The 24424-nt window shown below is 37.9% G+C and overlaps 1 pseudogene; it reads left to right on the top strand.

Moving 5' to 3' along the window:
* Positions 1-3168: 3168 nt before the first annotated feature.
* LOC100718765 (methylcrotonoyl-CoA carboxylase beta chain, mitochondrial-like) lies at positions 3169-24050 on the top strand (annotated as a pseudogene).
* The last annotated feature ends 374 nt before the right edge of the window (positions 24051-24424 follow it).

Here is a 24424-nt window from a genome sequence, read left to right as displayed (position 1 = left end):
ATGTAAATTAAGCAGGTATTTTCTTTGCATATATTTAAATTTTATTTTTGAACACTTGTGCAGAGGTATTATAAAGTTCAGTTAACATTATTCAGATCCACATTTCTCAAATTCTCATTTGCAACAACATTTAGTTAAATATGTATGTGTATTTTGGATCTTGTCCATAAAGCTTTAGAAAGTGAAAAACTGGCCATCAGGAGGCAAAATGAGAGAGATATGTATCAATCCTATTCTTTTTTACTGACCTATAGAATTTCCAACACAAAATATAATTCCTATTCATCTTCAGCAATCATGAAAATATTTGTATCAAACAAACTAATCAGAAGGCATGTGTGCATATATTAGAGGTTGATATATTTTTACATTTGGCAAAGTTAGAAAACACCATCTCTTTATATTAAAATGCTTGAGCACTAACTAGATAAAGGCTGCCTAATTCCTCCCTCATGATTTATTGTTACAGCATTTTAAAAGAAGGCTTTATTGCTTCTTTCTTATAGTAAAATGAAACTCTAATCACATATTACTTTGGTTTTTTTTTATTGGGTTTTAGTTAACTGTGCCAAAATGTAAGCGAAGGCCTAAATTTTTACCTGGTCTCAAAAATTAGGCTTATGGATTAGGCTGGTCAACAAGGATATTTTCAAGATCCAAGAGCACTAATCTAAATAAATAAAGTTCATAAAATATCTTCTTACCAAACATATATTGTACAAATATTTGGAATTAGACAAGCTGCAATTAATTCTAGGATTGAGACTAGTAATTTAGGCCTGTGCTCTGAATTTTAAAAAAAGAAAATAAGATTGGTGGGGGCAGGTGGGAGAGCAGCTCTGTATTCTGCCATCATCTGGTAAAATAGCATTCCTTTCAAGTTTGATTTTTACAGTAATTTAATCACCACAATTGGTGGGTAAAGAAGAGGTGATTTCTATAATTCTTGCGGGTCCAAAGCCAAACAGATGTGGTTTTCAGTTCTCCTAAAGTGATTTTCCACATTGGTCTTTAAAGATGGAGCTTTTTTTTGCTGTGCTGGAGAAAGGGCTGGCTTGCCACAGAAAGTCAGAGGTGGAGCCCAAGAGATGGAGCCCAAGGGTCCCAAGCAGGACCATCAAGACCCTGCTGGCCTCTCAGGCCAGTCCTTTCATGATAAGCCCTGTTCTCTGGGACTTTGCCAAAGGCATGAAAATGTGCTGGCTATCAGTTTCTTCATCTGTAATGAAGGAATTGCATTCGAAATCTGCAATTTCTTCCAGCTCTCAGTTCCATGAATTCATTCTATTAAACTCCTACAATTTAGGTAATTGTGTTTCATGTAGTTTTGATAATGTAAAAAGAAACACAATAAAATCCATTAAAGTTTGAAATTCACTGAAGATTTTACTTTAATATGTATGAATCACTCAAACTAAAGTAGATTTTTAGTGTCTAATATTCACTAAAGAGAATTGTATCAATGTTTGTTTTTAAAATAATCCAAAATGGTATTTCTTCTTGGTAGAAACTAAAATTCCCTCAAAACCCTCAAGTTGTTAATGAAATATTTAATGTGATGTGAAATAACTAGTTTTTTTTATTTGCTGCTTAAAAACTAGACGATTAACATTTTAATGTGATTTCTGGGGACAGTGAAATTTCATACTTCATTATTTTCAGCTTAAATAATATACCACATTTATTATAAAAGAAATTAAATTTTCTAATGATGTATAGGTCATTTAGATATTCTTTGAGTTTATTTTTTAAAACATCAATCCATTCACTTACTATTTTCTGAAGCAGCTTCAATTTAAAACTCCTCAGCAAATTATCAAACTTCACTTGGTCACTTTTTGTGTGTAGCAAACCTCTAAGGATTTTTGTCAGTCTCAAGGCCAAATGCTTTGATACTACACACTGAACCTGAAACTCTGCCACATCATTATGCCTTATGCAACCTTCTCTGCTGTATATATAAAATCAACCTGTGCGCAACTGAAATTTATGTCAAGGCTGCATCTTCAAAAGATTAGAATGTTTTCCTTTTCTAGAGAAAAAAATTAGATAATAGGCATCTTATAATAACATAGATCCCAATTCAGTAGATCCAGGGTTAAAGCTGACTCTTAATTTCTAACTCACTACTCAAAGTCCCAGGGCCAACAATGGGAGCGTCGTTGAGGTCTGGTTGGAAACACAAAATTTCAGTCTCACTCCAAACTTAATGACTGCAAAAGCTGCGTTTAACAAGATCCCCAGACGATGTGTACAGACTTAGTGCTTGAGTAACACTAGTCTACCTCAGTGTAAGAATTCTATCCAAATGGGTTTTGGTCAATTCTAAGTTTTGCTCCCACACGTTAGTCTAGTGAGTGGATTCTTCCGCTCATGTACGTGAAAGCATGAAAAATCTCTTCCAGACCATTTGACTATAATCCAAGGACAGCTGAAAGAACACTTATTCATATGTTATACAAACCTGAACAATTCCCAATCAAAGACAAAATTGGAGCAACTTTCTACCCAAATCAGTGGTTCTCAAATCTGTCTACACATTAGAATCACCTAGAGGGCCTTTTTAAACAAGCAAACGTTAGACCTTACTTCAGACTAATCAAACCAGAATCTTCAGAGCACTACCCTAGAGAAAGACAAGTTTATAAGATAAAAAGATTGGTAACCATATAACTTACGAAATATGTTATGAATATGCAAATCACACACTGTAATGCTCAACCTAGCCTAGCCCAACCTAGGCTATTCGTGGTTCCAAAACTTCTTGGCAAAACTAAATATTCAATAGGGTTTTTGTTTCTATGTGTTCTTTTTCATGTTTAATAAGCAAACTCCTCAAAAGCAGGAGCTATGTCTTCTTGCCATTGATCTTTTGTTTTGATTTCTTTGGGGAGCTGTGTCTTTAACACACTTTTGTACCCCTGCATACAAGGTAAGGGCAGGCTTCTAAGACATGCTCGCTAAGTGTAGGATTGAGTCTATCTACTGTCCGAACAACACCAGCCACCTGGATTTGGGTTTACACTCTCTTGAGAAAAGGGACTGCTTGACTGGAGCTTTTATTTTTCACAAAGCTGCCTTGATAACATATAAATGTAATAAAAATGTCAGAGTGTTGCCACAAATATTGAACAAGCAAATTATCTTCTCACAGCCCATTTAGTCAGTATGGAAATGCGATATCCTCCAGGGGAGCCAAAGCCTGAGAACCAACTGGCACGGTGTGGGACAGGTGGGGAGTCCTGGTCAAACACTCCCAGAAGAGGCAGGGGAGAGTCAGAGGTCGAGGAAGGTGAGCCACCTCCCTGCATGACTGAAATGAAACACCTAAGGTTAAAAACAAACAAATAAAGAAAAATGAGTGTAGAGCACAAAATGCATAGCAGATATGCCAAGATTAAAAAGACAACAAGCACATTACTTCAAGATGGATCTACAGATATTCGGAATGACTGAATAATTTTACTATCAAATTCCTAGTGATATAGATTCTTGGACTGATTTTTATAATATACAATGTGAAAAATTCAACTTTAAGATAATTTTGATGTCAATGAAACATATTGTCTACTGTGTATGTACAAATTTATACAGATCTCCTAAGTTTTGGGAATAGAGGGTTGCAAAATATATCGACTTAACATGGGGTACATATTAAGCAGATGTGTATTTATCTGAATTGCACAATCAATACTATGAATAAAACTTCCAGAGGTCATAGCATGAGCAGAAACAGCCAGTATTTATCCTTTGGATGACAAAAAAGAAACAATACCAGTAGTCCTCTCTGATAGAAATTTCTGTTAGGATAGAGATGTTCTATATCTATATCACACAGTATACTAACTACTAGTCACCTTTGGCTATTGAACAATCAAAATATGGGTAGGGTGACTGAGGGTATGAATTTTCATTTATTGGTTTGCCTGTTTATTGAGATGGAATCTTACTATGCATTCCAGAGTGGCCTTGAACTCTTGGGCTCAAATGATCCACTTGCTTCAGTCACCCAAGGGTCTAGACCTTTAAGTGCACGTTTCTGTACCTGGTTCTGAAACTTTATTCAATCTTAATTCCCTTAAATTTTAAGGTAAGTCATCACACGTGGCTGGGTGCCTATCACACTGGACTCTCAGCAATAGAAAATAATGCCAGTGTATAAATGTTTTAGCTATTTTTTCTGTCCACAAACGCATAACCAAAATCTCTCACTCCAATACTTACATTCATCAGATCAAAACGAAGACCCAAAAAAAAGAAAAAGCTGCTCCAGTTCATTTCATATAGAATAACAACACAAAGACTTCCAATGTGAAATCCATACTCTTTGAAAAGCCACAGACTTCCTCACTTTTATAAACAGTCCCAGAGAAAAAGCAATCACAACGCGCGGCAGCTTTCATGTTTATAAATTCGAGTGCTTGGGATACAGGGAAAAGGCTAAGGCCAGACTTCTTTACAGACTGCCAATTCTGCCACCCAGTGGCAATGTGCTTCGTTGAATTTCTGACTGGAACAGGATTCTTACGCCCCGGGAATAACTGCATGGTCAGGATGCTAAGCAGTGAGGCAGAGATAATGACAGATCAAGTGACTTGGCCTGTCCCCTTATGGATTTGTCACAATTATTTTCATCTTAAGTGAATCCATGTGTTGTCTTCTAGCTTTTCACAGAAGAAATACAAAAAGCAATGATCATTTGGTGGGTTATTAATTGTATTTAAGACTCAAGAAAATTGACCTGAATTCCATCAGCCAGATCTATCTACATTACAAGAAATTTACCTTCCATTCATCAAATTTTATAAAAAGGTGTTAGATGAGTCTCTGATTAATTTTAAAAATTAAGATTTAGTAAGCCAGAAGCATTTGGTAACACCATTTTCTGAGGATTTAAAAGTACTTCAACATAAAATTGAGTGTAGATGTATAAGTTTAGAGTTCATGAATCATCAGTTTGTATACATTTGTCATTACACCAAAGCTAGGTATTCTAAAGGCCACAGTCATCTCTTTCTATTGTAGTGAGTCCTCTGGTAAAGAATTCTATCAGCAGTCTAGTCTAAGCATCCATGGGGGATTAGTGGATGTTCAAGTCACTTATACCAAATGGTTTAATATTTGCCTATAACTTACGAATGTCCTTCTGTATACTTTTATCATCTCTAGGTGATTTATGATGTCTAACACAATGCAAACTTGTGCAAAGGTTGTCATAGCATATTGTTCATGGAATAATAACAGGGAGAAAAAGTCCACATATTCAGTACACGTGCAATTATTTTCCCCAACATTTTTCATTTGTAATTAGTTTATCTGCAGATGTGAAATCCAGCGATACTGAGGGCCAACTGCATGGCATTTTCACAAGAACACAGTGTTACAGAATTGTGTGTAGTATTTATTTTCCAATTTCGCATTTCTATGCTCCATGTGAAACACAGGTAAAAATCATTATACATATAGATTCTTAAAAACAAATGTCTAAGAGGAAAAGGCTGAAGTAGAAAATAATTGGTCCTTTCAGCAGTCATTGTCATTTATGTAAGCAGATGGCATACCTCTATCTGCCATGACTCAAGAGGGCTCCAGCTTGTACTAGGTTTGGCAGAGAAGCTTCCTGGGTCTCAAGATCTTACAAAATATAACTCCAGGGGGCATTTTAAAGTGACAGAGATCCACATCTTCCCTGGAACAAATGTGGAATAGAAGTATAAACATAAGAAAATAGCATGACTAACATTGGCCTAGTTGGCATGAGTTGGCACTTTTAGCAGAAAGACAAAAACTGAAGAACAGAATAAGTCTTAAAGAAGACTTTAAGAGCTGTTTCGTGTACCAAGATCTGAACTAAAGAAGGTCTGAACTAAGGCAAACTACTGGTTACCTCCTGAGGATTTCTAGGTCCTCCTCAGAAGTGCTGTGCACTAGTTTTCCAGGGTCCTGATAAGATGAAACCATCACATGAATTTCTTCGATCCATAACAACACTGGGAAAAGCAGGCAAGAGCTGTTGGCTCATGTGATGCCATATGCCAATTTGGAGTTTAGGCGAAGAAACATACACAACACAGCCTTGCATACCTACGGGTACTGCTTTCACAGATTCAACAAATCTTAGGATAAAGATACAGTATTTGAAAAAATATGGCATCTGTACTAAACATTACATGCTTTTTTATCATAATTTGCTAAATGGTGCAATTTAACAACTATTTAGATAGCATCTTTATTATATTATATATTATGAATATTATAGAGACAGTAAATACAAATTACATGAATAAGTATAGATTATACAAATATATACTACATTATACAAGGAACTCAAGTATCCATAGGTTTTAGTATCCTTGGGGATTCTGGAATCAATCTCCTGTGACTCCAAAGGATGACTATATTGTAAGAAATAAGAAATGAAGAGGAGGATTCCATAGTGAAGTTTTCCTGGAGACCCCAGGGTCTCCTCACTGTGGATCTTGAGCGTGCTTCTTCCAAGGCACTTACCTTATAATCTAGTGGTTACCTATTTACTCCTCTTCCTCCTCCAATAAAAGACTTATCTCAGTCATGTTTTTATTTCTCATCCCTGAGACAATCCCTTGCACAAAGAAGGTAATCAACAATGTCTTGAAATTCACTAACATGAGATGAAGCCTTATCATCTGGATTTCTAAATGGGAGCATTTATTACAAAGTCCACTATTCTGTCTTAAATTTTATTCTTTATTCTGAATAGGTTAGGAGTAAGTTATTGACACATAATACATTCAAACTTTGTGGCTTAGTAGAAATGCAGCTAGAATATTTTGAAGAAGTTAGTGTAGCTGAAAATGAAAAATAATACAGCTATTAAGAAAAAACATGAGATGAACTTACAAGACCAAGCACAAAAAGAAAGGAAAGAGGAAGAGAGAAAAAAGGAGCAAAAAAAAGAACAATTTAATTTATGAACTCCAATGTTTAAAAAAATCCTGAATATGGACAAACATCATCAACAGCATTTTTAAAGAATTAAACCATAGCCTAGTCTGTGTTACTCTGAGAAATGTAAGAGTGATCCAATGTTAGATGTTCTAACTAATTTAATTCACCATTTTCAGAACAAAGGGAAAAAAGATTATATGTTCTTTTTTATAATGCTGAAAAACATTTGTAAAACTCAATATCCATTCCTCTTTTAGTATGGTAAAATACACAAAATATTTACTACCTTAGGCATTTAAAAATATACGTATCAGTGATAACTGGTACATTGATATTGTTGTATAACCATCATTACTGTACATCTCCACCTTCCCAAAGTGAAAGTCAGAACCCATTAAACATTAATCCCCCATTCTGCTCCCAAACCTGACAGCCACCATTGTATTTTCTGTCTCTATTAATTTGACTATGCTCAGTACAGTACTTCATGTACATACAATGTCTTTGGAGTTCATCTATATGATATAAAAATATAATCCTTCCTAATATCAAAATATATCCTTCCTAATATTTCATCAGATGTGCATACCACATTTTATTTGACTACTCATAGACAGCTGGGCCACTTCCACCTTTTAACTATTCAAATAATGCTGCTGTGTCTGTTTAAGTCCCAACTTTTGGCTCCTGTGAATATACATCCAGAAGTGGGATTACCAAGTTATATAGTAATTTTATGTTTAATTTTTCCAAGAATGGATGTCTACTCTTGATTTTATTTTTAGAAACCCTCTTAATCAAAAGAAAATAGAACAGATGAACATTTCTTTAATATGGCAAAATATTCTATCTCAACCCAGAAGTCAGCATTAGGCTTACAGAGAAAAGTAAAATTATTTATATTAAGGATCAGAACCAAGATGACAATATTCACAATCACCGCTGCCATTGTAATATTATTTTGGAAATATTTTCCAATAAGAAAGGAAAGGGAAAAGAACGTATGAAAAGAAATAAGTATATTTGGAAAAAGGAAATCAAATTATCATTATTTGTTTTCTATAGTTTGCAAGTTTAGAAAACCCAGAGAATCAACTAAAGAAATGTCACAAACAAAAAGAGAATGTGATAAGATAACCGGTTCTGTTGTCCATAGCTTTAACATACAAAAAGCCTTTAGTTAGTAAAAGAAATCAAATCCCAAAGACACAAAAAGAAAGAAAAAAATGAAACCTGAAACAATATTCAAGTATGCTTATTATAATAAAGATATAAATTAAGACAAAACTAACCATTTCATGTACATCAAGTTATCCTCCTCACACCCATGTAATGATCCCCCAATTTACTCAGTGAATGTAGGCTGCATGCCTGTTATGTGCTGTTTGTGCACCTTGTGTGGTGCTTGGAGGAAAGAAACTCAGGACTGGAAAACAGGATAGCTGGATACTATTATATCCTCTTCTTGATCCATCTGCCTCCCATTTCCCAGAAATCATTGAGATATATTTTTTCCTCTAAGACTGGCATAAATCCAAAAGACTGTTATAATGGCATGCCATGTTAGGATGGATATGGGTTAACAGGCACGCTTATTGTCGGTGAAAAAATAAATTTGTACAGGCCCTGTGGAGAGTAACTTGTCTGAATTTATGGAAATGTTAAGATGTGTTTCCCTTTGGACTCATTGATCCCAAATGTAGTAATTATCCCTATCAATATACCTGTACATAAGAATAGTGACATTTACACACAGTTATCCGTTGGACATTGTTTATAAAAACTAAGTCAGAGCCCATTCTGGTTGACTATTATCTTCTTTTAAAGTCCTGTAATGTCTCCAATGCTTTGGTTTTATTCTTTACTATTTTGTTCAATTTTATTATAACTGGCAATTCTTCTTAAAATAGCAAGAGGTAGTATGATAACCATTGTTGATCACCTTGTATTTTGTTTTTACATTATCTATTATGTCCATCCTTTTGATTTGACTGACTGTTCTGATATGTCGCATTTGGTTATACTCTCTTCAAAAAAAGTAATAAGAACTGTGGGAGTAATAAAACCCCAAATGTGTAATTTTCATTGTACAAAAGAAAAGAAAAGAAAGTGCTCTAAAGGTTATAACTGCATATATGTTTAAGTGTATAAGATAGATAACCTGAACAATTATTTCTAAGATGGCAATATGTAATCCATTAACTAGTGATTTCCTACTGTTCATTTTTTCTTCTGTAAATCTGTATAACTTGTACCCTTTCACTTTTTTTTCTTTTCTCCTTAAATAAAAAAAAAAAGATAGATAACCATATTACTAAGGTTTTTTGGATCATTGAACAAAACTGTTTGCATTCTCAGTTTGAAAGTCCACTTTATATGCTTTAATTTTTTAAACTTGAACAACTATTTCTAAGATGAGAATATGTAATCTATTAACTAGTGATTTCTTACTGTTTATTTTTTAAATTTTGTATTACTTGTACCCTTTTTCTGTTTTTTTCTCTTTCTCCTTAAATTAAAAAAAAAAAAAAAAAAAAAAAAACTAAGTCACAAAACAAATCCACCAACAGGAAGCTAGTTGAATAAATTGTGGTACACACACACAATGGGCTACTAGAGGCCACTAAAAATAATGGAGGGCATTTCTTTTAGTGCTGATACTCAAGAATTTCCAAGAAATAGTATTATTTAGAACCATTCAAAACAATATGTGCTACCATTTATGTTCCTTAAAAAAAAGGGAGAGAAAACAAGAAATAATATGTATTTTTATATAGCTTTAACAGGAACCTGGGAAGTGTGGACGACTGTGCAGAGTAGAAAGAAAGGAAGATAGTTTACTGCATTCCTTTTTTACCTTTCTGGTTTTTGCAAAATATGACTATACTTCACATTCTTAAATTATTCACAAACAATTTTAAAGTGAAGTGTCTACCCAGCCTCAAACTTAAATTATAAAGAGAACTTGCATCCACACTCAATTTCTAAGACTGGGGCTTTAGATGAAATAAATTCTGCTAGTTGACTTTTTCCAAACTGTTGTCAAGACAACCTTCCCTTTCTCCACAACACTGAGAGAATTAGGTGTCGACCTGGCACCTAGACAGAAATAGCTGCCGAATTCCAAACATGGATGGGCTAAGAAGGCCATGAAGATATTGTTCTTATAGATTCATATAACACATTGTAAATAACTTCTTGCCCAGCAAGGGCTCAATAAATGTTGCTGACTCATCTGTCACAGAAAAGCATATTAACTCAGAAGGACTAGCCCAAGTCATTTAATCAGAAAATCAATTTCATTTTCCTTGTCATGGGGAAAGTATTTCTGCTAAGTCGTGAAAAATGTAGAGGTAATTATGTTGTGTCAATGTTTCAAATGGAAAGCCAGGAGTTAAAATGGTGTGAACAAAACAGATGCAAATCAATTTGCTTTGCATTACAGTCCACGGCCTTGGGCACACTTAGCCACATATGGAAGTCATGTTTACTATTTCAAAAATACAGTATCATGTTACAGTGTGTAATGTTCAAAGTCCCACTTTCTATTACTTCTTTTTTATTTTTGTAGGTTTTCTAGCAATGTCTGGGCCAACATTTAGCACTCGGTGTACTAGAACCCTAGAAAAATTGCAAACTTGCTTCCCTCCCCCTGCACTTCACTTCTTGATATCCTAAAACCATGACTGTATCGGATATTAATCTATGACCCAACCACCAAATGGATTTTATTGAAGTTGCTGTAATTCCACCACCAGAAAACATGACAAATATCCAACATGTCAAAGAAGATTTATTCTTGGTTTTGAAACCCATTATCTTTTAGGAAATATTGCATAGTATGATTCACTGAGTGGTAGCAGGCTCATATAACCCAAGGTTTTTCTATATTGATTTCACAGGGTCTGTATAACAAATCTGAGTGTCTGGGCTTTGCTGGGCTCACTCAATTAAAAGCAAAATCAGCTTCAGGGATCATTAGCAAAAAATAAAAGTGCCCCACTATATTAGAAATCTCAGATTGAGCTTCCTCATGCTGGGAATAACACAACCCACATTTTCTCCTTTGCCAAAGGCAAATTCAAGAAGGGAAAATGTGCTGCTTTGACCACATTGATTGAACAACTGGTTTGTGTGCTGCTTCTTACTGCTGGTAAGTGAAGTGAAACCACTCCATATGTACACAATATTAGAAACTGAAGGGGCCTTTTCTGGTCCCAACCTCTCACTTAACATCCACCGAGGAGGGTTAGAGGAGAAGTGACTTCATGGTAGAGTTCCATCCTTCTGCCATGGCTACCAGCTCCACTCATGCCCATGTGGCAAGGCCACAGTGGAGAAAGGAGACCACCCAAGGAACCATGAGTACAGATAGGGCAAGGCTACTCCTGCCCACTTGCCCTTTCTACTTCACCTAGGGACATCCCCTTGACTAGTTAGATGAGAATCTTCAATGCTCCTTCAATGAAAGCTCAGGGCTTTGCAACTCAGGGCGAGATGAGGGAAGTGGAGGAAAGTGGCACTAGCAGAGGGTGTTCAGTTACCTTTAGGGCCCATTTGAACACGCTGCTGTTAATCCATATGCTGCAGCCAAGGTTCAAACCCTCGGCATGCTGAGCTAGAGCACCTGTCTCCAGTTCCTTTCAGATTTAAATTTTTTGAGTTTAGGAATCAACCTCCATCACTGCCCTCAGTTTACTAAAACCTTTCTTGGGCATCGGACATAGCTGACCATTCCCTGCTTCTTAAAATACTTTTCCTTCTCTATTTCATTGACCCTATGCTATGGTCTACTAGTTTACTTTCTGTCTCGCAGACTGCTTGTTTGCAATTTGATTTTTTTTTTATTTCTCCTTGACTTTTTCTTTCCTCTCACCTGCTTTCTCCAATTAATGGCTAATATCTAAGAACTCATGTTTCTCTTGTTCCACTTTACCCTTGAATGAAAACATGTCAAGGTGTCAAGGTCAAAGCCCCCAAGTGTATCTTGTTCCTGAACCGGTGCGAGGGGGTACGCAAAAGCCTCCAACTGCTGGACCCCTCAGTGGAGTGAAGGCTTTGATTCCTGTAGAAGTCACCATTGACCTTCAAAGAGACAGCACATTCTGCAAGTCAACTATTTGCTAAGTGTGGCCCATGTGTAATATAAACTCAGCCAGGCGTGAAAGGGTCACAAAATAGCTCCTGACCATGAGAACATAAGTGTATCCAGCTTAATGAAAAGAGGTAAAGAAGCTCATTCTTATTTGTTTGGTTGGTTTTGTTTTCTGTAGTGGGAGTTGAACTCGCGTTCTTCACACTAAGCTACTTCCCTGCCCTTTTTTCGCTTTTTATTTGAGATAGGGTCTCACTGAATCACTAAGTTCCTCAGGCTGGACTTGAACTTGTGATCTTCCTGTCTAAGCTTCCCAGAGTACTAGGCTTGTAGGCATGTGCCACCACTCCCTACTCTGTTTCTTAGTTAATGAAAGATTCTTTCCCTCAAACAAGAGGAGAGTAGAGTTAGCATTGCCGTGGAATCAGGAGGGGAACAGCACTACTGAACCAATGCTATCAATGAGAAGTGCTCTTTCATGTCTTCTGGGTTTGTGGCTGTAATTGATGATAGACCCATGATTAGAACCACTGATCCCTAACACAAAGCCAACTGCAGGAAGTATCAGCAGGTGCATAGGAAAAAAAAAAGAAAACGAGATTGTGGCAAGCAAGTTGGGGCATGGCACTGGGTTTTCTTCTTACCCTAAGAATTATTTAATGATCTGAATTACAACTTATTTTCCATCATCATTCTTATGTGTGGTGTCTTGGTTACTTTTCTCTCATTGCTGGGACAAAATACCTGGCCCTCAAAATTAAGGAAGGAAAGGTTATTTAGCTGACAGTTCATAGAGGTTTCAGTCCATAATCAACTGGCTCCAAGTCAGAGTGGCACTGCTGAGGGCAACATAGCAGCTGCGGCAAATAACAGAAGCAACAAGAGCAAAAGGGCAAAAGGGAAGGAGCACGGAAAGAAGCCTCTTTCTGTCCCTGTATTGTATGTAGTCCACACCCGCTTGAGAGTCACACTCACACCCATAATGCCAGGAGTTGATCATAAGTCATTCACAAACTCTAGAAGCCTGTTCCCATGACTGCATAGGCTTTCGTGGAACATCTAGACGTAAACCATAACACTTGTAAATAACCATACGACAAATATTTCTAATCTGGGATTTTTCAACCTTGGCATTGTTACATTTTGGGTCTGAAAATTCTCTGTTATTGGGGACTATCTTGTACGTTGTACAGTGTTAGTAGTAACCCTGGCCTTTAAAAAAAAAAAACCAAATGCTAATATCATCTACCCACTACCACTCTAGTTGTCACAACCAAACATTACCAAACATCCTCTGAGGGACATAATTACCCCTGGCCTAGGCCACTGCTCTCAGGTTCCTGAGCTCTCAGCAGGTAGCTCTAGAGAAGAAAGTTGATCAGTTAATTTATGTGGGAGGAACTCAAACAGTGCCAACAGGGAGTGAGGGAGGAGCTGGGTAGAGGGAGGGAGAGGGTGAGCAGGCATGCAGTTGCAATGAAGGTATCAACAGACCCCTTGGGGTACTTGGTAGTCCCTAAGGTTGTCCTAAGTGCAAACAAAGTGCTAAACCCTCCCACCTCCTAGTCATTGGACAGGGCCTGATCTCTTTAAGCTGGTTTTTCTATGAGCAGCCATTCGCCAAGAGAAACTCCCTGTATATAGGCAGTCCTCACTATCAGAAGAAAAGAGCTTCATCTGCTGCAAGGCCATGCTCATAAAAACTGAACTTTTCTGTCTATAGAATACTCTGGAAGAAGGCTTCAGTTTCACAATCTTTCTTTTGCAATCCAGTTGCTATTCTTGCTCAAGAAAATTAGCAGAGGTACTTCTCACCCCAATCCTTTTTGATATTTATCTTATTTGATAAATAAAATATTTTGTAAGTTGATTTTTATAGGCTAGAGGATGAGAAAGACCCAAGCAAAGGACTGGATCAGTCAGCTAGTAAGTAGTGCAGGATCCACCAATGTCTGGCCTCTGTCCCCCACCTTTGTTCTCTCAGTACAACTGACTGGTACTTCCTGGTCATATTTCAGATACACTTGTGCCCACCTTCCATTAGCCAGGGACACTGCCCCACCAGGAACACTTTCAAAGATGGATTTGACCCCTACTTTACCACTTTACCTGGATTTGCAGATGTGTTACTACTTTGATATGTTTGTTTCTATGGCACCCCAAACTAAACAAATATCATCTCAAGCTAGAACAGGGTGTAAAAATATTTGCTTTTGGCTTTGCTCTCCACTAATGGCATAAATTGTGCAATAGAAAGAAAGTGTAAAGAAGCACTTTGTCTGAGGCCATGCAGGGCAGGTAATGGAGCAAGAAATAGAGAACAGGCCAGTATGTTCTGTTGCTTTTTGCCCAGCTGCCCCAGACACTAAGTGTTCCAGCTACAAGATGCAGAAAAATTAGGGCATTGACTTCTATTTGAAGTTTACAAAGACTTTGCATATTACTGAGGGTTAAATGCTTGCAATTGAGAATGAGTGATGTAACTCTTAACAAAAGTGATGCATACACAGAAGCTATTAGGAAATGTTGGTATTGACACCTGAAAGATGTGAATACTACTCCTACATGCAATGAAGCAATGTAGGACACTTCACACACATGTACACACACACACACACACACACACACAGAGAGAGAGAGAGAGAGAGAGAGAGAGAGAGAGAGAGAGAGAACTAATGTTTATTGAGATACACTGTGCCAGGAATTGTTCAAAACATTCGCTCATTTAATGCTCATCATATTCTATGAGTTTGGTAGTATTTTCCATATAACACAGGTGAAATAATTAACGCCCATAAAAAAATAATGCCCATGCATGATCTCTCAGCTAGTAAGTAGCAAAGCAAGAATTTAAATCCAATAGGGATAGGCAAAGAGTTTATGAATAAAACACAATCTTCACAGGAAGTACTTCAAAGAATCAACAACTGGGATATAATCCTATTAAGATGTTTTTGCACATCAAAAGAAATTACCATCAAAGTGAAAAGAAAACCCAGAATGGAAAAAAATTAGTCTACTATCCCTCAGACAAAAGACTTATATCTAGAACATATAAAGAAAGATTGAAAAAAATCAGGTCCCTCAAATTCAAAGATACATCAAAACTGGGCATCTGAGATGAACACTCACTTCTCAGAAGAAGATATATAAAGGGCAAATAAGTATATGAAGAAACGTTCAACAATATTGGTCATTCTAGAAATGCAAATTAAAGTAGCACTGAGATTCCATTTCACTGAAGAAAGAATGGTTATTATCAAGAAATCAACCAATAACAAATGCTGGAGAGGCTATGGGGGAAAAGGAACGCTTTCTCCATCCTTGATGGGAGTGTAGGCCAGTACCACCAATGTGGAAATCAGTGTGGCAATTCCTCAAAATACTAGGATTGGAGGTCTCATTCAATCTAGCTCTTTCCCTTCTGGGTATTTTCCTAGAAGAACTGAAAACATCATCCCACAGTGATATATGTGTACCATGTTTATAGTAGCACAATTTGTAATAGCTGATCTTGGAGATAACCCAAATGCCCATTAGCCATGGAATGGATTGAAAAGATGTGGTTGGTATTTTTATACAATGGAGTATTATGCAACAATACAGAAGAATAAACTTGAGGCTTTTATAGGTAAATGGAAATAACTTGAGACAATACTCATAAGTGAAATAAATCAGACTTGCATGTGTAAATATTGCATTGTCTCCCTAGTATAAAAAACTGAAAAAGTAAATAAGTAAATAAAAGTAAATAAGTAAATAATCCACAGTGTACAATAGGTATTGTGAAAGGGAAAGAAACTGCTCAAAAGGCAAGAAAAATTAAGATAAAGGAATAGAGAAAAGAAAGAAGGGAAAAGATTACATTTGTATATGTATATATTCATTTATATATATATATATATACAAGATATATAACAGTACCTCTAATCTGTTAGTTCATCTAAAAAAAGCTTGTGTTTTAATTGTTCAATTGTTTCATCATTTTTCATGCCTGTATCTTGTAATCTGAACAATTACTTGAAGATAACAATACACAATATATTAATTAGTGTTAATTCCCCAAAAATATAATAAATTTTTTAAAATACAGAATTTAAATACAGATTTTCTAGCTCTGAAAACTACACTTTTAAGATCCATAATGTGCAAAGATAGCCTACCTGCTAAGGGGGAACTCCATGCATAATCGTGCTTCATGGATACAACCTGGGCAGTTGCGTAGGACCTGAGCCTAGGAGGACTTGCACTGTGTCAGTGCTTGTGCTCGTCAGTTTTCTGCCACTGTGACAAAATGCTTGAGAGATGCAACTTAAAGAGAAGAGGTTTATTTAAGCTCACTCTTCTAAAGGTTTTAGTCCATGATTATTTGGCCAAGTTACTTTTAGCCACAATGAGGCAACACATCATGGCAAAATGAGCAGTGGAACCACGATGCCCTCCTTATGACATCCAGGATGCAGAGAGGAGACAGCAGGGCTCCCATACTCCTTTGATGAGCACACCCTCAGTGACTTCACTTTTGTTAAGCCCTTCTCTGACAGTTCCAGCTCCTCCTAGCAGTGCCACAGGCTGACAGTGACGCCTTTAGGATATGGCCCTGGGGGGACATTTCAGAGCCAAACCATACAGTGCTCTGTTATTACTGTCTGGAAATTCATAATAATTAGGACAAAAGATCCTGTAACATTTTGCACTGTGCCCAGAAATGTAGGTAGCAAGTCTTGGATAGGAAATACTGATGATCAAAGTCATTCCTTAATGATGTTATTTAATTTTAGATTATCTTTGTTGATTATTAAAATTTCTTTTCATTGAATGCTTCTGCTTTTGTGTCTGTCATTGGTAGCCTTTGAATGTGACTGAATTTGGACAAGTATCTTAGAAGAATTTAAGTTTATCATGATTTGTTCCCCACAAATTGAATTCTAATTAACTAATTTAGTAATGGCTTCCCTACCCTAGACTTCAGCTTCTATCCAGCCATAAGCAAGGGCACATAATAGTCCAGAAGAGAGAAACAAGACCATCTCTCCAGGTTCAAATTAATGTTGATACAGACTAAAGCAGAACAGAATGGACTCCTTAGGTCAGCTTGTCCACACTATCACATTCACTAGGAGACCATCATGCCAAGCAATGTTTTATTACCCAAAGTTCTTGAGCATGGTATATGTGTACATGTGAGGGGCTTAGGTGATGTCTCACGATGGATGGAAAAAATTACATAAGTGATTAAAGGGGAAAACTCTAAAAGAAAAAGTGGTGTCCTAAGAAGGTATGTCTCCCTCCCACTCAATCTTTGCCCTAAGATGGGTCTCTTTTCTGAGTGTAGCCCTAGATATCTGTCTGTGAGGACTCCTCCTAGGGATATTTAGGATGAGTTGTGTCTTTAATCTTTTTAAAAGAAGGAGATTAAAATAAAATAAACATTTAAATCAGAAAAATCTGAAACATGATATTATCAAAAGACTGGGGCTGAAACTAAGAAGATACATAATTAACAAAAGTCTGACCTCAAAATGCACAGAATTTAAATGTTTTATTTTATTTCACTGGAAACAAAATGATGAAATGAACCACATCACAAAAGGCAGAGGTCTGGCACGTGCCTGTCATCCTAGCTATTTAGGAGACTGAGGCAGGAGAATCGCTTGGACTCAGGAATTCCAAAGGCCGACCTAGGCAGCATAATGAGACCGTTTCCAAAAAGGGGGTGGGAGGTATTAATCTTTTCTTGTTTTGCATCCGCTGACATTCCTAAAAATGTTAATTGGGAGTTAATGGTTGCAATTCCTATAGAGTTAGTCTGAATTATAGCACATTTTAATGAAAAGAGAGCTTTCTTTTAAGCAGTAAAGTCACTTACATTTATAATGCATTTATAATGTTCTGGTTCCTTTGCTTCATACCTAGGAGGAAGCACAGGAGCAGATACAACCCTGAGGACGGCAGACATAGACTTAAAAACAGCAGCAGTTGTTGATACCTCTGCACCACCATGCCAAGCACATCATTCCATAGCTCATTTAACTGTCACAGACGTTGAGGACTTCGGAGGTCAAAGTCATGCAGTAGTAAGTGTTAGGAGTGGAGTCCATCACAGCAAGAAGATGAGTAGGTAACTACCCACATGGCATACGTGTTGTGCAGATGCTGAGCTGGTGACCACGACAGGGAGGAGAGCAGTAAGCACTTTCCTCATTCAGGGGATTAGTTTGGACTTAGAGGGCTCTGTAAGAATTTTCTTTTTATCTGCTCACTCCATACATTTCCTCCTTTCCCCTAAGCCAATCCTTCTTTCTTCATTCCACCAGCAGATGGAGAAAGAAATCGTGTACCCAGGTACAGACTGAATTTAGTTTGGGTTTCTAAACAAACTTTTTTATTGATTTTTTTTTTTACTATTTTGTTATTTATAGGACACTGATTAAAAACTACCCAATGTTATATTGTCACTGACTGCTTATTTGTAAATTTGTAAATTTTGTAAATTTACATATGTTTAATACATGCATTTCTATGCGCATTCATAAATAAACACACAAACTTTAAAAAATGGCTTTCACTTGTAATTTCTGGTGAAAAACAGCATTACACAGTGAAGCATGATGATTGGATACAAACCAATATTGCCCCGCACGTGGCTTTTAACAAGGGTTCATATGCACGAAATCTAGGGGCCAGCCCAAAGGAGCAAGTCACAAAGCACCATCAATGCTCACCTCTGCCCAATAAGAACAAGATATGTTAGGGAAGCCAAGGGCCATTGAGGTCCTGATGGAAGGAAATGTCAAGAAACAAGTATCTATGATTAGAGAGAACTTCCTCTCTGAAATTTTTCAAAGGATAAAATTCATTCATCTATTTGCACAACTTGGCCCAGAGCCCATATTTCTCCACAACATTCCTGTGTAATATGATATGTTGTTTGAATCTCTACCAAAGTATAGTATTAAAATTCCTTCAACAGGAGAAATCATAGATTCCTGCTTTCAATTCTTAACTCAGAAGCAAATATATGGGAAAAAAACTCTTATATTAAAAAAAAAGACTACATCCAACAAAGCATACTTATAAACTTTGTGTTGGTCAGCTTGTCAGCACTGTGATAAAATAACTAAGATAAATAAAAGTTTAAAAGAAGATCACAATTAGTATTTCAATATGTAGTTTTCCAAATATTCTTGCATGCATTACAGAACAATGTAAACTATATTACATATAAATCAACACACAACACACATATGATCACCACTGTGAGTACATACAAACATTATGTTGAGTGAACAAACTATAATTTATTATACTAGTCAGTTTTAGACATTTTTGTCCTCTCTATATTGCTATTTTCCTGTTACTAAGTTAATGATGTGACAAGTCTTGACATACATCTGCAATTATTTTTATAAGTATATTGCTGGAAATGAGATCTTGATTGAAAAGATACATACATTTCTAAGGTCTTCGGCCCATTTTGCCAAATTAGTTTCTACTTATTCAGCTAAGCTGGGGCTATAGCTCCGTGTCATAAGTGCTTGCCTGACAAGCTCAAGGTCCTGAGTCTGATTCCCAGTATCAAAAAAAAATCCAAACAGGTAATATTCAGTCAGTCTGCTGGGTGCTTGGTTCCATATGTAAATCTGGGTGACAGAAAGCAGCAAAGTAAGTATAGTTGTTGCCTTTATATAGCTTGAAATCTGAACAGTAAAAGGACATTAAACAAAGGCTTATCTGTAATAAATCAGAGGGAGTAAATAAATAAACACTCACCTAAAATAAACCAGAGTACCATGAGAAAATATAATGCAGGGACTTAACTTAGGCAGGTCCGCCATGGCACAGTAAGAAAGTTACAATATGATATTAAAGCCAAGACCTGAAAGTGAAGAGTGCAGGGATATTCAGAGAGAAGGGCCAGCAGAATAGGCAGCAGATAGGAAAAGGGCTCCCAGAAAAGGACCTGGGCTCAGTGACTGAGCAGTTGTACATATTTCAGTGAAAGCTGTCACTGAAGAGTTTTTGCAGAGGAGTCGTGGCCTGATTTACATGTTTTAAAAGATCCCCTCTAACTGCCCTAAACATGGTAAGTAGCGAGACCATGTAGAAGATTAATGCAGTTACTCAGAAGGTCCGCAGGGATATCTTGGAAGAAAGCAATGGCAAAAGATATGGAGAGGGGGCAAGCACGAAAGCTGTGCTTACCACCAAATCAACAGCTGACAGTGGCTCAGGTAAAGCAGAGGACCAGTTTTCCTGAACTCTTGCTCTGTGGTTTCTTCTAGCTAAGAATAACTAAAATAACATATATATAAAAAAACAATTAAAATAGCACTGCAATGTTGCTTCCATTTGTAGCACTTTATCAATCCTTAAAGATTTCTTATTTATGAACAATTTGTATTCGTTCTTTTTGCATTGCACTGGAAACCTCTGGTCCTTGTGTGACTAAATCATACGTTTTCCTGATGTTTGAGTATTCTTTGCCTAGGGTTGATATAACAAAATACCACAAACTAGGTGGTTTAAACCACAGAAATATACCCCTCACAGTTCTGGGACTAGAATCCAGGTGCTGGAAGGGGTGTACACCCTCTGAAATCTCTGGGGAGGAGCTTCCTTGCCTCTTCCAGCTCCTGGTACCTCAGTAACTCTTTGGCCTGCAGCTGTATCACTCAGTCTCTGTTCCTTCTATTTATGAGACTCCCTGTATCTGTCTCCTCCTCTTACAAGGACACTCATCATACCGGATCAAAGTCCTCCCTACTCCAGTATGACCTCATCCTGACTAATTCAATTTGCAGTGCCTATTTCTAAAGAAGGTCCCATTCGGAGGTTTTGAGGGTCAAGACAGCAATATATCTATTTGGGAACACAGTTCAACTGCCCACAACTCATAAGAGCTCTTAATATGCTACAGATATTCCTGTCAACTTGTCATTTGTCTTGTTATCTTATTTATAATGTTTGGGACAAGGCAGCTTTAATTTTATGAATTTAATCTCTATCAATTTTTCTTATACTCAATATGTGTCAGATATCTACTGTTTTTTGCAGACACTGTTCCAACTCCCTTAATCCACAGATGAACCAGAGTTGGGTGTCTCATCCCTACGTGCTCAGAATGTGTGAGGCAGATAAGTAAACAAGGATCATTAGGTAAGATGACTGCAATGACAGAATTCAGCTACCAGTGGGCGGCAGAAATGACTGCTCTGCTAAGATAGGAAGTTGTACAGAGGGCTTCGGGCAGTACTTAAGGAATAACAAGCTTCACTAATTATACCTCCAACAGGAAGTTTCCAAGCTGGCAATGCATAAAGCAAGGTAATCAGAGTGAAGTCCATGGACCACACCAGTGTCACTTGAGATTTTGTTAAAAATACAGAATCTCAGACCCTGCTATATCAAAATCTGCATCTCTACACCATCCCTGGATGATTTGTGTACACATGAGACTCCAGTGAGCATTCCCTAGTCTTTGGAATCCTTTTCTAGGTTTACAGGCAGCAGCTTCTTCTGCCCATGATTGAAAAGACAGTGTTAGAAACTACCCTAGGAGCTTTGCGATGCAAGGCAAGCTTTTAAAGTCTTCCCCTGTGTTATGTCAAGTTGTTAATTAATACATCAGTTGAGCAGCCTTCACCACATTGCTTCATAATCCACGGGGAAAGAGACCCGTTTGCACATTTCAGAGCAATCAGAGTGGAAACAAGGGGACATGTGCTCCTAGGGTGACCCTGGCGTGACCCTGTGATTCAGACTGAAGATAAGCCTCCAAATCCATGCTGGGATCAGCTGTTCCAAAGGGATTTGTCTCCTCCGCTATAACTGATCTCCTGCGTGCCTACTGAGCAGGTGGTTAGGGCAAAGGGAAACTTTGGTTTATTTGTGTAAGCAGTTGAGTGAAGGAAGTATCTCTGGGAAAGGAGATGGGAACAATTTCTGGTGTGGTAATTAGGTAAAATGGAGGAGGTGGAAAAGAAAAGAAAGAGGTGGATCAAGAAATGAGAAGCAAGAATTGAGGGTGAAGAGAACAGTCACTAAAATATACCAGCTGTTGGGTCACTCAAAAACTAGTCTTGTTTACTTCTAAGCCAAGTTTCAGTTCTGTGTGGTTAAACACACACACACACACACACACACAAAAAACAAAAAAAAAAAAAACAAAAAAAACTACAAACAAGGTCTGCCTTGGTTGTGCAGAGATGGCGGGAACAGACCCCACAGCCTCCAGGTGTACAATGTTCCTTAGGAAACACTGCACTATGCACAACTGCTGCTGGGTTACTCACTGTAGGTTTTAGTAGAACGAGGACTAGAGCCCATCTTGTTGTATGCTGAAAAACCATGACATATGGTACTGGATGCAAATATTAAACTGAGCAGGTATTTTCTGCCTGCCTCATATGCATTCCATCTTCCTGGAAAAAAATCTGTCCCTGACATTAGAGGAAATTTAGGAGAACTCATTTCAATTTGGCAAATACATATTAAGGCTTGCTGCCTGTAGTTCACTGCGCTGACAGGGCTACCATGCACATTCAGGCAGATGAGGGCTGTTCGACGGCAGGCGCCCTTTGAAACGGCCCATGACACAGTGTAGGAGACGACTTGAGGGACAGCCCTTGAATGCAGAATGGTTGCTTCAGCATTACTTAAACCAAACTCTGTCTCCATATACTGATACATACAGAGCTGGCTATGCTATTTTCCTTCTCTCTTCAATTGCAAGTAAGGCTAGCTAAGATACCGATAGGTAATCCTTAAGACCGGCCAACAGCTTCCTGTTTCCTTGTAGCGTGTTCCCTTATAAAATGATTGAACACAGCAAGACGGCAGAGCCAAATAGCTCCAGGAATGTCAGCTAGATATGAGCTTCAAAATAAGAGGCTATGACTTCCCAGGGCACAAAAGGTTACATATAAGACACTAAAGCAACAGCCTCCAAAATTCATTCATATGCTATGCCAATCATGTTATGCAGACGGGTCTTTCTAAGTATCTTTCTCCCTGCATATTGCAGAGGTGCTTGCCCTCTGCCCAAGCAAGCATATCTTCTAAAAATATTACACTGATCATAGTGGTCATGGGCTCCTGTGTGGCGTGGTGCAGTGCCTATGTGCCCATCTTGGCCCATAAGAACATCATTGTATGCAAGCAGGAGCCCATTTTCTTGGCAGGAAATCCCTGCTAGTCACTGGCAAGGAAGTACCAAGGAGGAGTGTGAAGGTACAGACCTTCACTGCAGAAATTCTGGAGTCACTGGTATGCTTTGGATGACCATCATGCCATTCACTTAGCTAGGAAGATTGTAAAGAGTCTGAATTATCAGAAGACATTGGATGTTACCAATGAGCCTTCTAAAGAACCTTTGTTTCCTGCTGATGAATTATATGAAATAGTTAGTGCCAACCTTAAGAGGCGCTTCAATGTCTTAGGAGTCATTACTAGAATTGTGAATGGAATTTAATGAGTTCAAAGCCTTTTGTGGAGATATATTAGTCACAGAATTTCCCTCAATAATTGGATGCATGGTAGGCAGTTCTGTTTTCTGAATCTGCAAAAAGAGGTGCTCACTTCATTCAGCTGTGCTGATAAAGAAATACTACTCTGGTGTTTGTTCAGAACATTACTGCACTAATGTTTGTTACAGACTATGAGACTGAAGGAAAGATGGTGGCTGTGGTAGCCTGTGCCAAAGTACCTGAGACAACCTTCATTGGGCTGGAAACCACGGGCTGTGTGGCACAGCTTGTAGCTCCATGTGGTCAAGCACGCACATCTCAGTGATGGGAGGAGAACAGGCAGCCAGTGTGTCAGCCACTGTAGCCAAGGACCAAACAGCACGGGACAAGAAACAGTTCTCTAGTGTTGATGGAGCAGCTTTGGAAGAACCAATCATTAAGAGGTTCAAAGAGGAAGGAAACGCTTGCCATTCAAGTACAAGAATGGGATGCTGTGGGATGATGGCATTATTGATGCAGCTGTCCATGACCTTAGTGGAGAGAACCCAGTGGCACTATGATCGGTCTCTATCTTGATTTTCACTGGTAACCCTGAGCATGTCCTTATTCTAAAAGACACAACATGACTTCTGGGGAAATGGCAGAGAGTAAACAGCAGAGAAATATCCTCTCTAAGTTTTGGCGTCCAGACCCTGGAACATAGCAACATGGGGAAGAGGAGGATGAAGGACGTGGGTCCTATGGACACAGGAAGGATCTAAACTAAGACTTGAAGCCTATGGAGAAAGATAATCCAGGAATCTAGAAAAAATAAGAAAATTAGGGATGGCATCCCTGCTGGCCTGGGAGAAGCAGCAAGAACGCCATGTAGTCCCCACCGTCTGTGCACCAGCAGGGGCTCTGCCAGCCGGGGAGAAGCATCAAGGAGGCCAGC

This window comes from Cavia porcellus, unplaced genomic scaffold (assembly GCF_034190915.1).
Source record: "Cavia porcellus strain 051 isolate PalLab524CR breed Dunkin Hartley unplaced genomic scaffold, mCavPor4.1 scaffold_2, whole genome shotgun sequence".
In the NCBI taxonomy this organism is placed as follows: domain Eukaryota; kingdom Metazoa; phylum Chordata; class Mammalia; order Rodentia; family Caviidae; genus Cavia; species Cavia porcellus.
This window is presented reverse-complemented; position numbering and strand designations above follow the sequence as displayed.